Raw genomic sequence first — 16,676 nt, forward strand, 5'->3', positions numbered from 1 at the left:
TGCGTCCCGCGCTTCCGGACGGGTCTCCTTCGACGTGAGCTGCGGTGCATCACCCCCGGTGTCGAGGGTACACGGTGACATGTTCGTGTGCGAACAACTATTTTTGGCAATATAAATTTCTTAGTTAAGAGAGCTAAACCGTCCACAACATGCCAAATATGTGGATTGGTTTCATGTGAACTGACCTACCGGAAGATTTTATTCCCTTTTTGCCAACTTAACATACGGCAGCTTCATGAATCAATTCTGGTAGCTTCAATCGAATAATTCTAGATTTTTCAGCAATTCATCTCATCCAGTAGTTTGATAGTTTTTTTATAGACTAGAAACAACCTTATGATATTTATTTACTATTCCAAAAAAATTTAATTTGTGTACCACACTGAGAACAATTGAATGTTGATGTAATGTCCAAGTTCACCATCCAATCCAAGCATCTTGAAAGATAAGCCTCACTATTCAAAGGAATAAAAATACTATTATAATTTTTAAAGGAATTAAACCGTTTACCACAAAAAAGAATTAATCAGTTAGAGTCTGACCCAATATAACTGAGCTGGCTATTACTTTTAAAATGCGGTGGCGCTGAAATAGGGAGGTGCACATTCTTGAGGTCTTAGGACATGCTCGTCAGGGATGTGTGATATTATTTTTCTCCTATTGCAACGCACTGCCATGTTTTGCTAGTCATTTTTATGAATGCAATCACTAGAAAACGCCTTTTCTAAAAATTCTCTTCTAGCTCTAAGCATGGCGGTTCTTTTCTTACTTTCATCCATAGAAACATAAAGAGCTTTAATTGATTCCTCAACTTTAGGCACACAAATTTTCATGTTGAGATTTTCTACATCATGAGAAATTCTATCAACACTTTTAGTCAAATCATCAATCTTATTCAACTTTTCTTTCATTGTAGTATTGAAACTTTTTGAGTATTGATAAATTCTTTAATATTATTCTCAAGATCAGAGGTGTTCCTATTATTATAAGAAGTTTTACCATAGGAATTACCATAATTTTTAGAGGAATTGCTAGAAAAAGGCCTAGGATTAAAATTACCTCTATAAGCACTGTTATTGAAATTGTTTCGCGAGATAAAATACACATCTATGGCATCACTATTTTGCTCAATCAAAGTAGACAAATGCACATCACTAAAATCAATAAGATCACTCTTATTAGCAACCAATTTCATAAGAGCATCAACTTTTTCACTCAAAGAAGAAATTTCTTCAACCAAATTAACTATTTTACTAGTAGGATCTCTTTCGGTATGCCATTGTGAATAATTTGCCATAATATTATCAAGAAATTTGGTGGCTTCACCCAAAGTAATTGCCATAAAGGTACCACCCGCGGCGGAATCTAAAATATTAGGAGAAACAAAATTCAACCCCGCATAAATTTTTTGTATGATCATCCAAAGATTTAACCCATGAGTTGGGCAATGCCTTAGCATCAATTTCATCCTTTCCCAAGATTGTGCAACATGCTCATGTTCAGGTTGCTTGAAATTCATGATATGGGTTCTAAGGGAAATAATTTTTGCAGACGAAAAATACTTAGTAATAAAAGCATCCTTGCACTTATCCCAAGAATTGAAAATATTACGAGACAAAGAAGAAAACCAAATTTTTGCACGATCTCGCAAAGAAAACAGAAATAATTTTAACTTCACAACATCATTGTCCACATCTTTTTTTGCATATTGTATAATTTAATGAATGTGTTAAGATGGGACGCGGCATCCTCATTAGGAGTACCAGAAAATTGATCTTTCATAACAAGATTCAGCAAAGCGGTATTAATATCACAAGACTCCACACTAGTGGCGAGAGGAGCAATCAGAGTGCTCATAAAATCATTGTTGTTGGTATTGGAGAAATTACACAACTTGGTGTTCTCTTGAGTCATTGTGACTACGCAACAAGATTGCACTCAAAAACAGATCTGATGAGAAAACGGCGAACGGAAAAGAGGGCGAATGAAACGGCAAATTTTTGTGAACTGGGGGAGAGGAAAATGAGAGGCAAATGACAAATAATGTAAATTGCAAGTAGATGAGATTTGTGATTAGGAACCTGGTAGATATTGATGATGTCTCCCCGGCAACGGCGCCAGAAATTCCTTTTGATGTTTGCTTGAACTACGTCGGTATTTCCCCAAAGAGGAAGTGAGATGCAGCACCGCAACGGTAGGTATTTCCCATAGTGCTGAGAGCAAGGTTATCAAACTAGTAGGAGAACCACGCAACACTATGTGAATGGCACCTGCACACAAATAACAAATACTCGGAACCCGACATATTAAAGGGGTTGTCAATCCCTTTCGGGTAACGGCTCCAAAAATTGGCAAAAAGACGGGATAAAAATATGATAGATTGGATAAATAGATCACGCGGGAACGCGCGATAAAATAAATAAGACTAAATTGCAGCAAGGTATTTTTGTATTTTTGGTTCAATAGATCTTAAAATAAAAGCAAATAAAAATATATCACGAAGGAAAATATAATAAAGAAGAGTCCTTGGGGCCGTAGGTTTCACTAGTGGCTTCTCTCGAGAAAAATAGCAAACGGCGGGTAAACGAATTACTATTGGGCAATCGATGGAACTTCAAATAATCATGACGATATCCAGGCAATGATGATTATATAGGAATCATGTCCAAGATTAGTAGACAGACTCCTGCCTGCATCTACTAGTATTACTCCACACATTGACCATTGTCCAACATGCATCTAGTGTATTAAGTTCAAGGAGAAATGGAGTAATACAATAAGAACGATGACATGATATAGACAACGTCTATTTAGAAATAGACCCCATCTTGTTATCCTTAATGGCAACGATACATATGGGTCGGTTCCCCTTCTGTCACTGGGATCAAGCACCGTAAGATCGAACCCATCACAAAGCACTTCTTCCCATTTTAAGATAAACAAATCAAGTTAGCCAAACAAAACCCAAATATGAGAGAAGAAATAGGAGGATACAAGCAATCATGCATATAAGAGATCAAAGAAGACTCAAATAACTTTCATGGATAAAAAGATAGATCTGATCATAAACTCAAAATTCATCGGATCCCAACAAACACGCCGCAAAAAGAATTACATCATATGGATCTCCAAGAGACCATTGTATTGAGAATCAAAAGAGAGAAGGAGGAATCCATCTAGCTACTAACTACGGACCCGAAGGTCTACAAAGAACTACTCACACATCATCAAAGAGGCACCAATGGACATGATGAACCCCTTTGTGACGGTGTCTAGATTGGATCTGGCGGTTCTGGAACTTGCGACAACTGGAATTGATTTTCGCCGAATCCCCTAGGGTGTCTAGAATATTGGGGTATTTATAGAGCAAAGAGGCGGTTTAGGAGGCCACTGATGTCTACAACGCAACTTATTCTTGTAGACACGTGTTGGGCCTCCAAGCGCAGAGTTTTGTAGGATAGTAGAAATTTTCTCTCAAGTGGATGACCTAAGGTTTGTCAATCCGTGAGAGGTGTAGGATGAAGATGGTCTCTCTCAAACGACCCTGCAACCAAATAAAAGAAATCTCTTGTGTCCCCAACACACACAATACAATGGCAAATTGTATAGGTGCACTAGTTCGGCGAAGAGATTGTGATAAATGTGTAATATGGATGGTAGAAATATATTTTTTATAATCTGAATAAATAAAAACAGCAAGGTAGAAAATAGTAAACGGGCACAAAAACAGTATTGCAATGCTTGAAAATGAGGCCTAGGGTGTCCGTACTTTCACTAGTGCAACCTCTCAACAATGCTAATATAATTGGATCATATAACGACCCCTCAAAGTGCGATGAAGAATCACTCCAAAGTTCCTATCTAGCAGAGAACATAAGAATAAATTGTTTGTAGGGTACGAAACCACCTCAAAGCTAATCTTTATGTTTGATCTATCCTAGAGTTCGTACTAAAATAACACAAAGCTATTCATTCCGTTTGATCTATCCTACAGTTCGTACTAAAATAACACCAAAGCAAATTCATATTCATAATATTCAATCCAACACAAAGAACTTCAAAGAGTGCCCCCAGATTTCTATCGGAGAAACAAAGACAAGAACGTGCATCAACCCCTATGCATAGATTACCCCAATGTCACCTCGGGAATCCGCGAGTTGAGTGCCAAAACATATATCAAGTGAATCAATATGATACCCCATTGTCACCACGAGTATTCAATTGCAAGACATATATCAAGTGTTCTCGAATCCACAAAAGTATTCAATCTGATAACAACAAAATCCCGAAAGGAAAAACTCAATTCATCACAACAAGATAGAGAGGGGAAAACACCATATGATCCGACTATATTAACAAAGCCCGCGATACATCAAGATCGTGACATCTCAAGAACACGAGAGAGAGAGAGAGAGATTCAACACATAGCTACTGGTACAAACCCTCAGCCCTGAGGGTGGACTACTCCCTCCTCATCGCGGTGGCCGCCGGGATGATGAAGATGGCCACCGGAGATGATTCCCCCCTCCGGCAGGGTGCCAGAACGGGTCTAGATTGGTTTTTGGTGGCTACAGAGCCTTGCGGCGGCGAAACTTCTGATCTAGGTTAACCCCTAAGGGTTTCAGAATATTTGGGAATTTATAGTGCAAAGAGGGGGTACGGGAGGCCACCGAGGTGAGCACAACCCACCAGGGCGCGCCTGGGCGCCCTAGTGGGTTGTGCCCCCCTCGAGGCACCCCCCCCAGGTGCAACTCTGGCCCATTGGTGGTCTTCTGATCCATAAAAAATCCACAAAAAGTTTCACAGTGTTTGGACTCCATTTGATATTGATTTCCCACGATGTAAAAAACAAGCAAAAAATAACAACTAGCACTGGGCACTGGGTCAATAGGTTAGTCCCAAAAAATGATATAAAGTTACTATAAAATGATTGTAAAACATCCGAGAATGATAATATATTGGCTTGAATACTTCATAAATTATAGCTACGTTGGAGACGTATTAGCCACCGAGGTGGGCACGACCTACCAGGGCACGCCTGGGCCTCTAGGCACGCCCTGGTGTCTTGTGCTCACCTTGTGCTCCCTCTTCGGTACTTCTTTAGCCCGTTAGATGTCTTCTGGTCAAAAAAAATTCCACAAAAAGGTTTGCTGCTTTTGGACTCCGTTTGATATTGATTTCCTGCGATGCAAAAAACATGCAGAAAACAACAACTGGCTATTGGCACTATGCCAATAGGTTAGTACCAAAAAATGATATAAAATGACTATAAAATGATTGTAAAACATCCAAGAATGATAATAGAACAACATGAAACAATAAAAAGTTATAGATACATTGGAGACGTATCAGCATCCCCAAGCTTAATTCCTGTTTGTCCTCGAGTAGGTAAATGATAAAAACATATTTTTTGATGTGGAATGCTGCCTAACATGTTCATCTCATATTCTTTTCTTTATAGCATGGACATTTGGACTTTTGTATGGTTCAAAGCAATAGTCTAGTTTTGACATGAGGACTTTAATACTCAAGCATATCAAGAAGCAACCATGGCTTTCAAAATATCAATGCTAAAATAAGTTATCCCTTAGCCCATTATGCTCAATCATTGATCCATTTATGAAACACACTCACCTGTAGCTACACCCAATGCTCAAGTACGATCATAGTGCCCCTTAGTTGGTGCTTTATAAGAGAAGATGGAGACTGAAATTGAAAATAAAAATTGCATAAAGTAAAAGAAAGGCCCTTCGCAGAGGGAAGTAGGGATTTGTAGAGGTGCCAGAGCTCAAAGCAAAAAAGATAGAGATAAAAACATTTTGGGAGGCATGCTTTTCATGTCAACGAGAACGATCGAGTAGTTCCCAATACTTCCATGATACATATATCATAGGCGGTTCCCAAAAAAAATTGTATTCCTTTTTCAACCATACTTTCACTTTCCATGGCTAGCCGTATCCACGAGTGCCTTCCATACCACCACTTCCCAAGGAATTCATTATTTGACAACATAAAGTAAATTCATTTTTCATTTCGGGACTGGGAAATACATTTGTCTTACTCTCGTGCAATGACAATTGAATAAACACTCATCATGAGAATAACATATCTAGCATGGAAATATATTAGCCACCCCCTACCGTTTCATGAGCGGTACAAGCACACAAAAGAGAAATTTATTTAGAAAATTAGAGATGGCACATAAAAATTTGCTTAGAACGGCACGGAAATACCGCATATAGGTAGGTATGGTGGACTCATGCGGCAAAACTGGTTTAAGGGATTTTGGATGCACAAGTAGTGATCATACTTAGTGCAAAATGAAGGCTAGCAATAGATTCAGAAGCGACCAACCAAGAAACAATAGATTGTTGGAAATATGCCCTAGAGGCAATAATAAAATGGTTATTATTGTATTTCCTTGTTCATAATAATCGTTTATTATCCATGCTAGAATTGTATTGATAGGAAACTCAGATACATGTGTGGATACATAAACAACACCATGTCCCTAGTAAGCCTCTAGTTGACTAGCTCGTTGATCAATAGATGGTTACGGTTTCCTGACCATGGACATTGGATGTCATTGATAACGGGATCACATCATTAGGAGAATGATGTGATGGACAAGACCCAATCCTAAGCCTAGCACAAGATCGTGTAGCTCGTATGCTAAAGCTTTTCTAATGTCAAGTATCATTTCCTTAGACCATGAGATTGTGCAACTCCCGGATACCGTAGGAATGCTTTGGGTGTACCAAACGTCACAACGTAACTGGGTGGCTATAAAGGTGCACTGCGGGTATCTCCGAAAGTGTCTGTTGGGTTGGCACAAATCAAGACAGGGATTTGTCACTCCGTGTGACGGAGAGGTATCTCTGGGCCCACTCGGTAGGACATCATCATAATGTGCACAATGTGACCAAGAAGTTGATCACGGGGTGATGTGTTACGGAACGAGTAAAGAGACTTGCCGGTAACGAGATTGAACAAGGTATCGGGATACCGACGATCGAATCTCGGGCAAGTACTATATCGGTAGACAAAGGGAATTATATACGGGATTGACTGAATCCTTGACATCGTGGTTCATCCGATGAGATCATCGTGGAACATGTGGGAGCCAACATGGGTATCCAGATCCCGCTCTTGGTTATTGGCCAGAAAGATGTCTCGGTCATGTCAGCATGATTCCCGAGCCCGTAGGGTCTACACACTTAAGGTTCAATGACGCTAGGGTTATAGGGAAAGTATGTACGCGGTTACCGAATGTTGTTCGGAGTCCCGGATGAGATCCCGGACGTCATGAGGAGTTCCGGAATGGTCCGGAGTTCAATATTTATATATGGAAAGTTGTTGTTCGGGTTCCAGGAAAAGTTCGGTTTTTCCGGTATTGTACCGGGAAGCTTTCGGAAGGTTCCAGAGGATTCCGGAGGGGTCCGGAGGTCCGGAAAATGTTCCACCACGTCCAATACAGCAGCATGGGCTGTAGGGGGGCTCCCTAGCCTTAATGGGCCAGGGGCACCAGCCCCCCCAAGGCCCACGCGCATGGGAGAGGGGAAACCCTAAGGGGGAGGGCCTCCACTTGACTTGGGAGGCACTCCTCCCCCCCCCCCTTGGCCGCCGCCCGAACCCTAGATGGGATCTAGGGGGGCCGGCACCCTCTCTCCCCACCTATAAATAGTGGAGAGGTGGGAGGGCGGCTAGACCTTGCACTTGGCGCAGCCCCCTCCCCTCCAATACCTTCTCCTCCTCGTGTCTTGCAGTGATTGGCGAAGCCCTGCTAGCGTGCCACGCTCCTCCACCATCACCACGCCGTCGTGCTATTGCTGGACGGAGTCTTCCCCAACCTCTCCCTCTCTCCTTGCTGGATCAAGGCACGGGAGACGTCACCGGGCTATACGTGTGTTGAACGCGGAGGCGCCGTTGTTGGGCGCTTAGATCAGAATCGACCGCGATCTGAATCGCTGCGTGTATGACTCCACCAACCGCGTTCTTGCAACGCTTCTGCTTAGCGATCTACAAGGGTATGTAGATGCACTCCCCTTCCCCTTGTTGCTAGATTACTCCATAGATTGATCTTGGTGATGCGTAGAAAATTATAAATTTCTGCTACGATCCCCAATAGTGGTATCAGAGCTAGGTCTATCCGTAGTTTCTATGCACGAGTAGAACACAAAGTAGTTGTGGGCAATGATTTGTTCAATTTGCTTGCCGTTACTAGTCTTATCTTGATTCGGTGGCATTGTGGGATGAAGCGGCCCGGACCGACCTTACACGTACACTTACGTGAGACAGTTTCCACCGACTGACATGCACTTGATGCATAAGGTGGCTGGCGGGTGTCTATCTCTCCCACTTTAGTCGCATCGGATTCGTTGAAAAGGGTCCTTATGAAGGGTAAATAGCAATTGGCATATCACCGTTGTGGTTTTGCGTAGGTAAGAAACGTTCTTGCTAGAAACCCATAGCAGCCACGTAAAACATGCAACAACAATTAGAGGACGTCTAACTTGTTTTTGCAGGGTATGCTATGTGATGTGATATGGCCAAAAGGATGTGATGAATGATATATGTGATGTATGAGATTGATCATGTTCTTGTAATAGGAATCACGACTTGCATGTCGATGAGTATGGCAAACGGTAGGAGCCATAGGAGTTGTCTTAATTTATTTATGACCTGCGTGTCAATGAAAACGCCATGTAATTACTTTACTTTATTGCTAACCGTTAGCCATAGTAGTAGAAGTAATAGTTGGCGAGGCAACTTCATGAAGACACGATGATGGAGATCATGATGATGGAGATTATGGTGTCATGCCGGTGACGATGGTGTTCATGTCGCGCCTTGAAGATGGAGGTCAAAGGCGCAAGATGATATTGGCCATATCATGTCACTTTATGATTTGCATGTGATGTTTGTCATGTTTACATCTTATTTGCTTAGAACGACGATAGCATAAATAAGATGATCCCTCGCAATAATTTCAAGAAAGTGTTCCCCCTAACTGTGCAACGTTGCTAAGCTCCGTTGTTCCGAAGCACCATGCGATGATCGGGTGTGATAGGTTCTAACATTCGCATACAACGGGTGTAAGCCAGATTTAGACACGCAATACACTTAGGTTAACTTAACGAGCCTAGCATGTACAGACATGGCCTCGGAACACGGAAGACCGAAAGGTCGAACATGAGTCGTATAGTAGATACGACCAACATGAAGATGTTCACCGATGATGACTAGTACGTCTCACGTGATGATCGGACACGGCCTAGTTGACTCGGATCGTGTATCACTTAGATGACTAGAGGGATGTCTATCTAAGTGGGAGTTCATTGAATAATTTGATTAGATGAACTTAATTATCATGAACATAGTCAAAAGGTCTTTGCAAATTATGTCGTAGCTCACGCTTTGGTTCTACTGTTTTAGATATGTTCCTAGAGAAAATTTAGTTGAGAGTTGATAGTAGCAATTATGCGGACTCGGTCCGTGAACTGAGGATTGTCCTCATTGCTGCACAGAAGGGTTATGTCCTTAATGCACCGCTCAGTGTGTTGAACCTCGAGCATCGTCTGTAGATGTTGGGAAACATCTGACATACACGTTTTGATGACTACGTGATAGTTCAGTACGTAATACTAACGGTTTAGAATTGTGGCACCAAAGACGTTTTTGAAACATCGCAGAACATATGAGATGTTCCAAAGACTGAAATTGGAATTTTAGACTAGTGCCCACGTCAAGAGGTATGAGACCTCTGACAAGTTTCTTAAGCCTGCAAACTAAGGGAGAAAAACTCAATCGTTGAGCATGTGCTCAGATTGTCTGACTACTGCAATCGCTTGAATCGAGTGGGAGTTAATCTTCCATATGAGATAGTGATGGTTCTCCATAGTAACTGCCACCAAGCTATTGGAGCTTCGTGATGAACTATAACATATCAGGGATAGACATGATGATCCTTGAGCAGCTCGCGATGTTTGACACCGCGAAAGTAGAAATCAAGTAGGAGCATCAATTGTTGATGGTTAAACCACTAGTTTCAAGAAGGGCAAGGGAAAGAAGGGATACTTCATGAGACGGCAAATCAGTTGCTGCTCTAGTGAAGAAACCAAAGGTTGAACCAAACTCGAGACTAAGTGCTTCTATAATGAGGGGAACGGTGACTGAAGCAGAACTACCCTAGATACTTGGTAGATGACAAGGCTGGCAAGGTCGACAGAAGTATTTTGGATATACGTCATATTATTGTGTACTTTACTAGTACTCCTAGTAGCACCAGGGTAATAAATACCGGTTCGGTTGCTAAGCGTTAGTAAGTCGAAATAAAAGGCTGCAGAGACTAGCTAATGGTGAGATGACGATATGTGTTGGAAGTGTTTCCAAGGTTGATGTGATCAAACATCGCACGCTCCCTCTACCATCGGGATTGGCGTTAAACCGAAATAATTGCTATTTGGTGTTTGCTTTGAGCATAGACATGATTGGATTATGTTTATCGCCACACGGTTATTCATTTAAGGAGAATAATGGTTACTCTGTTTATTTGAATAATACATTCAATGGTCTTGCACCTAAAGTGAATGGTTTATTGAATCTCGATCGTAGTGATACACATGTTCATGCCAAAAGATATAAGATAGTAATGATAGTACCACGTACTTGTAGCATTGCCATTTGAGTCATGTTGGTATAAAACGCATGAATAAGCTCCATGTTGATGGATCTTTGGACGTTTTTGAAAAGATTGAGACATGCGAACCATGTCTATTGGTAGATATGCATGAAGAAACTCCATGGATCGTTTGGACTCACTTGATTTTGAATCACTTGAGACATGCAAATCATACCACATGGGCAAGATGACTGAAAGGCCTCGTTTTTAGTAAGATGGAACAAGAAAGCAACTTGTTGGAAATAATACATTTTGATGTGTGCAGTCCAATGAGTGCTGAGGCACTCAGTGGATATCATTATGTTCTTACTTCACAGATGATTTGAGTAGATGCTGAGTATATTTACTCGATGAAACACAAGTCTGAATTATTGAAAGGTTTAAGTAATTTCAGAGTGAAGTTGAAGATCGTCGTGACAAGATGATAAAATGTCTATGATATGATCATAGAGATGAATATCTGAGTTACGAGTTTGGCACACAATTAAGACATTGTGAAAATTGTTTCACAACTAATACCGCCTAGACCACCATAGTGTGATGGTGTGTCCGAACATCACAACTGCACCCTATTGGATATGGTGCATACCATGATGTCTCTTATCGAATTACCACTATCATTTATGGGTTAGGCATTAGAGACAACCGCACTCACTTTAAATAGGGCACCACACAATTCCATTGAGACGACACCGTATGAACTATGGTTTAGAGAAACCTAAGCTGTCGTTTCTTAAAAGTTTGGGGCTGCGATGCTTATGTGAAAAAGTTTCAGGCTGATAAGCTCGAACCTAAAGCGGATAAATGCATCTTCATATAATACCCAAAAATAGTTGGGTATACCTCCTATTTCAGATCCGGAAGCAAAAGTGATTGTTTCTAGAAACGGTTCTTTTCTCGAGGAAAAGTTTCTCTCAAAAGAATTGAGTGGGAGGATGGTGGAGACTTGATGAGGTTATTGAACCGTCACTTCAACTAGTGTGTAGCAGGGCACGGGAAGTTGTTCCTGTGGCACCTACACCAATTGAAGTGGAAGCTTATGATAGTGATCATGAAACTTCGGATCAAGTCACTAAGAAACCTCATAGGTCGACAAGGATGCATACTACTTCAGAGTGGTACGTAATCCTGTCTTGGAAGTCATGTTGCTAGACAACAATGAACCTACGACCTATGGAGAAGTGATGGTGGGCCCAGATTCCGAAGAATGGCACGAGGCCATAAAATCCGAGAGAGGATCCATGTATAAAATAAAGTATAGACTTTGAAAGAACCACTTGATGGTTGTAAGGCTGTTGGGTGCAGATGGATTTTAAAAGAAAGACAGACAATGATGTTAAGTGTCACCATTAAGAAAGCTCGACTTGTCATTAAGATGTCTCCCGACAAGTTCAAGGAGTTGACTACGATGAGACTTTCTCACTCGTAGCGATGCTAAGAGTCTGTTGGAATTATGTTAGCAGTTACTGCATTATTTATGAAATCTTGCATATAGGATGTAAAAAACATTGTTTCCTTGACATTTTTCTTGAGGAAAGGTTGTATGTGATACAACCAGAAGGTTTTTTTAATCCTGAAAGATGCTGACAAGTATGCAAAGCTCCAGCAATCCTTCTAAGGACTGGTGTAAGCATCTAGGAGTTGGAATGTACGCTTTGATGAGACGATCAAAGATTTTGGGTTTATACAAAGTTTATGAGAAACTTGTATTTCCAAAGAAGTGAGTGGGAGCACTATAGAATTTTTGATGAGTACATGTTGTTAACATATTGTTGATCAAAAATGATGTAGAATTTCTGGAAAGCATACAGGGTTATTCGAAAAGTGTTTTTCAATGGAAAACCTGGATTGAGCTACTTGAACATTGAGCATCAAGATCTATAAGGATAGATCAAAAATGCTTAATAGTACTTTCAAATGAATACATACCGTGACAAGATTTTGAAGGAGTTCAAAATAGATCAGCAAAGAAGGAGTTCTTGGCTGTGTTACAAGGTGTGAGTATTGAGTAAGACTCAAGACCTGACCACGGCAGAAGAGAGAGAAAGGACGAAGGTCGTCCCCTATGCTTTAGACGTAGGCTCTGTAGTATGCTATGCTGTGTACCGCACCTGAAGTGTGCCTTGCCATGAGTCAGTCAAGGGGTACAAGAGTGATCCAGGAATGGATCACATGACAATGGTCGAACTTATCCTTAGTAACTAGTGGACTAAGGAATTTTCTCGATTATGGAGGTGGAAAAAGAGTTCGTCGTAAAGGATTACGTTGATGCAAACTTTGACACTAATCCGGATGACTCTGAGGAGTAAACCGGATTCGTATAGTAGAGCAATTATTTGGAATAGCTCCAAGTAGTGCGTGGTAGCTGCATCTACAAGATGACATAGAGATTTGTAAAGCACACATGGATCTGAAAGGTTCAAACCCATTGACTGATAAACCTCTCTCACAAGCAAGATATGAACATAACCCATGGGTGTTGGATTCATTACAATCACATAGTGATGTGAACTAGATTATTGACTCTACTGCAAGTGGGAGACTGTTGGAAATATTCCCTAGAGGCAATAATAAAATGGTTATTATTGTATTTCCTTCTTCATAATAATCGTTTATTATCCATGCTAGAATTGTATTGATAGGAAACTCAGATACATGTGTGGATACATAGACAACACCATGTCCCTAGTAAGCCTCTAGTTGACTAGCTTGTTGATCAATAGATGGTTACGGTTTCCTGACCATGGACATTGGATGTCATTGAAAACGGGATCACATCATTAGGAGAATGATGTGATGGACAAGACCCAATCCTAAGCCTAGCACAAGATCGTGTAGTTCGTATGCTAAAGCTTTTCTAATGTCAAGTATGATCTCCTTAGACCATGAGATTGTGTAACTCCCGGATACCGTAGGAATGCTTTGGGTGTACCAAATGTCACAAAGTAACTGGGTGGCTATAAAGGTGCACTGCGGGTATCTCCGAAAGTGTCTGTTGGGTTGGCACGAATCAATACTGGGATTTGTCACTCCGCATGACGGAGAGGTATCTCTGGGCCCAATCGGTAGGACATCATCATAATGTGCACAATGTGACCAAGGAGTTGGTCACGGGGTGATGTGTTACGGAACGAGTAAAGAGACTTGCCGGTAACGAGATTGAACAAGGTATCGGGATACCGACGATCGAATCTCGGGCAAGTACTATACCGGTAGACAAAGGGAATTGTATACGGGATTGACTGAATCCTTGACATCGTGGTTCATCCGATGAGATCACCGTGGAACATGTGGGAGCCAACATGGGTATCCAGATCCCGCTGTAGGTTATTGACCAGAGAGATGTCTCGGTCATGTCTGCATGATTCCCGAGCCCGTAGGGTCTACACACTTAAGGTTCAATGACGCTAGGGTTATAGGGAAAGTATGTACGCGGTTACCAAATGTTGTTCAGAGTCCCGTATGAGATCCCGGACGTCATGAGGAGTTCCAGAATGGTTCAGAGGTAAAGATTTATATATGGAAAGTTGTTGTTCGGGTTCCAGGAAAAGTTCGGTTTTACGGTATTGTACCGGGAAGCTTCCGGAAGGTTCCAGAGGATTCCGGAGGGGTTCGGAGGTCCGGAAAATGTTCCACCACGTCCAATACAGCAGCATGGGCTGTAGGGGGGCTCCCTGGCCTTAATGGGCCAGGGGCACCAGCCCCCCCAAGGCCCATGCGCATGGGAGAGGGGAAACCCTAAGGGGGAGGGCCTCCACTTGACTTGGGAGGCACTCCTCCCCCCTTGGCCGCCGCCCCAACCCTAGATGGGATCTAGGGGGGCCGGCCCCCTCTCTCCCCACCTATAAATAGTGGAGAGGTGGGAGGGCGGCTAGACCTTGCACTTGGCGCAGCACCCTCCCCTCCAATACCTTCTCCTCCTCGTGTCTTGCAGTGCTTGGCGAAGCCCTGCTAGCGTGCCATGCTCCTCCACCATCACCACGCCGTCGTGCTATTGCTGGACGGAGTCTTCCCCAACCTCTCCCTCTCTCCTTGCTGGATCAAGGCGTGGGAGACGTCACCGGGCTGTATGTGTGTTGAACGCGGAGGCATTGTTGTTGGGCGCTTAGATCGGAATCGACCGCAATCTGAATCGCTGCGTGTACGACTCCACCAACCGCGTTCTTGCAATGCTTCTGCTTAGCGATCTACAAGGGTATGTAGATGCACTCCCCTTCCCCTTGTTGCTAGATTACTTCATAGATTGATCTTGGTGATGCGTAGAAAATTTTAAATTTCTGCTACGATTCCCAACAGTGGTATCAGAGCTAGGTCTATCTGTAGTTTCTATGCACGAGTAGAACACAAAGTAGTTGTGGGCAATGATTTGTTCGATTTTCTTGCCGTTACTAGTCTTATCTTGATTCGGCGGCATTGTGGGATGAAGCGGCCCGGACCGACCTTACACATTCACTTACGTGAGACATGTTCCACCGACTGACATGCACTTGATGCATAAGGTGGCTGGTGGGTGTCTGTCTCTCCCACTTTAGTCGGATCGGATTCGATGAAAAGGGTCCTTATGAAGGGTAAATAGCAATTGGCATATCACCGTTGTGGTTTTGCGTAGGTAAGAAACGTTCTTGCTAGAAACCCATAGCAACCACGTAAAACATGCAACAACAATTAGAGGACGTCTAACTTGTTTTTGCAGGGTATGCTATGTGATGTGATATGGCCAAAAGGATGCGATGAATGATATATGTGATGTATGAGATTGATCATGTTCTTGTAATAGGAATCACGACTTGCATGTCGATGAGTATGACAACCGGCAGGAGCCATAGGAGTTGTCTTAATTTATTTATGACCTGCGTGTCAATGAAAACACCATGTAATTACTTTACTTATTGCTAACCGTTAGTCATAGTAGTAGAAGTAATAGTTGGCGAGGCAACTTCATGAAGACACGATGATGGAGATTATGGTGTCATGCCGGTGACGATGGTGTTCATGTCGCGCCTTGAAGATGGAGGTCGAAGGCGCAAGATGATATTGGCCATATCATGTCACTTTATGATTTGCATGTGATGTTTGTCATGTTTAAATCTTATTTGCTTAGAACGACGATAGCATAAATAAGATGATCCCTCACAATAATTTCAAGAAAGTGTTCCCCGAGGGCCGCCACTTGACTTGGGAGGCACTCCTCCCCCCTTGGCCGCCGCCCCAACCCTAGATGGGATCTAGGGGGACCGGCCCCCTCTATCCCCACCTTAAATAGTGGAGAGGTGGGAGGGCGGCTAGACCTTGCACTTGGCGCAGCCCCCTCCCCTCCAATAACTTCTCCTCCTCATGTCTTGCAGTGCTTGGCGAAGCCCTGCTAGCGTGCCACGCTCCTCCACCATCACCACGCCGTCGTGCTGTTGCTGGACGGAGTCTTCCCCAACCTCTCCCTCTCTCCTTGCTGGATCAAGGCACGGGAGACGTCACCGGGCTATACGTGTGTTGAACGCGGAGGCGCCGTTGTTGGGCGCTTAGATCAGAATCGGCCGCGATCTGAATCGCTGCGTGTACGACTCCACCAAACGCGTTCTTGCAACGCTTCTGCTTAGCGATCTACAAGGGTATGTAGATGCACTCCCCTTCCCCTTGTTGCTAGATTACTCCATAGATTGATCTTGGTGATGCGTAGAAAATTATAAATTTCTGCTACGATCCCCAACATAGATCTCATAAGCGAGCATTAAGCATAATTAACACCGAATAATGCACGGCAAGTAGGATGTAATTTCACTGCATAACTATTGACTTTTGTGCTTGCATAGGGAATCACATGAAGGAAATATGCCCTAGAGGCAATAATAAAGTTATTATTTATTTCCTTATATCCTGATAAATGTTTATTATTCATGCTAGAATTGTATTAACCGGAAACATAATACATGTGTGAATACATAGACAAACAGAGTGTCACTAGTATGCATCTACTTGACTAGCTCGTTGATCAAAGATG

The sequence above is a fragment of the Triticum urartu genome, chromosome 2, assembly GCF_003073215.2.
Source record: "Triticum urartu cultivar G1812 chromosome 2, Tu2.1, whole genome shotgun sequence".
Lineage (NCBI taxonomy): Eukaryota > Viridiplantae > Streptophyta > Magnoliopsida > Poales > Poaceae > Triticum > Triticum urartu.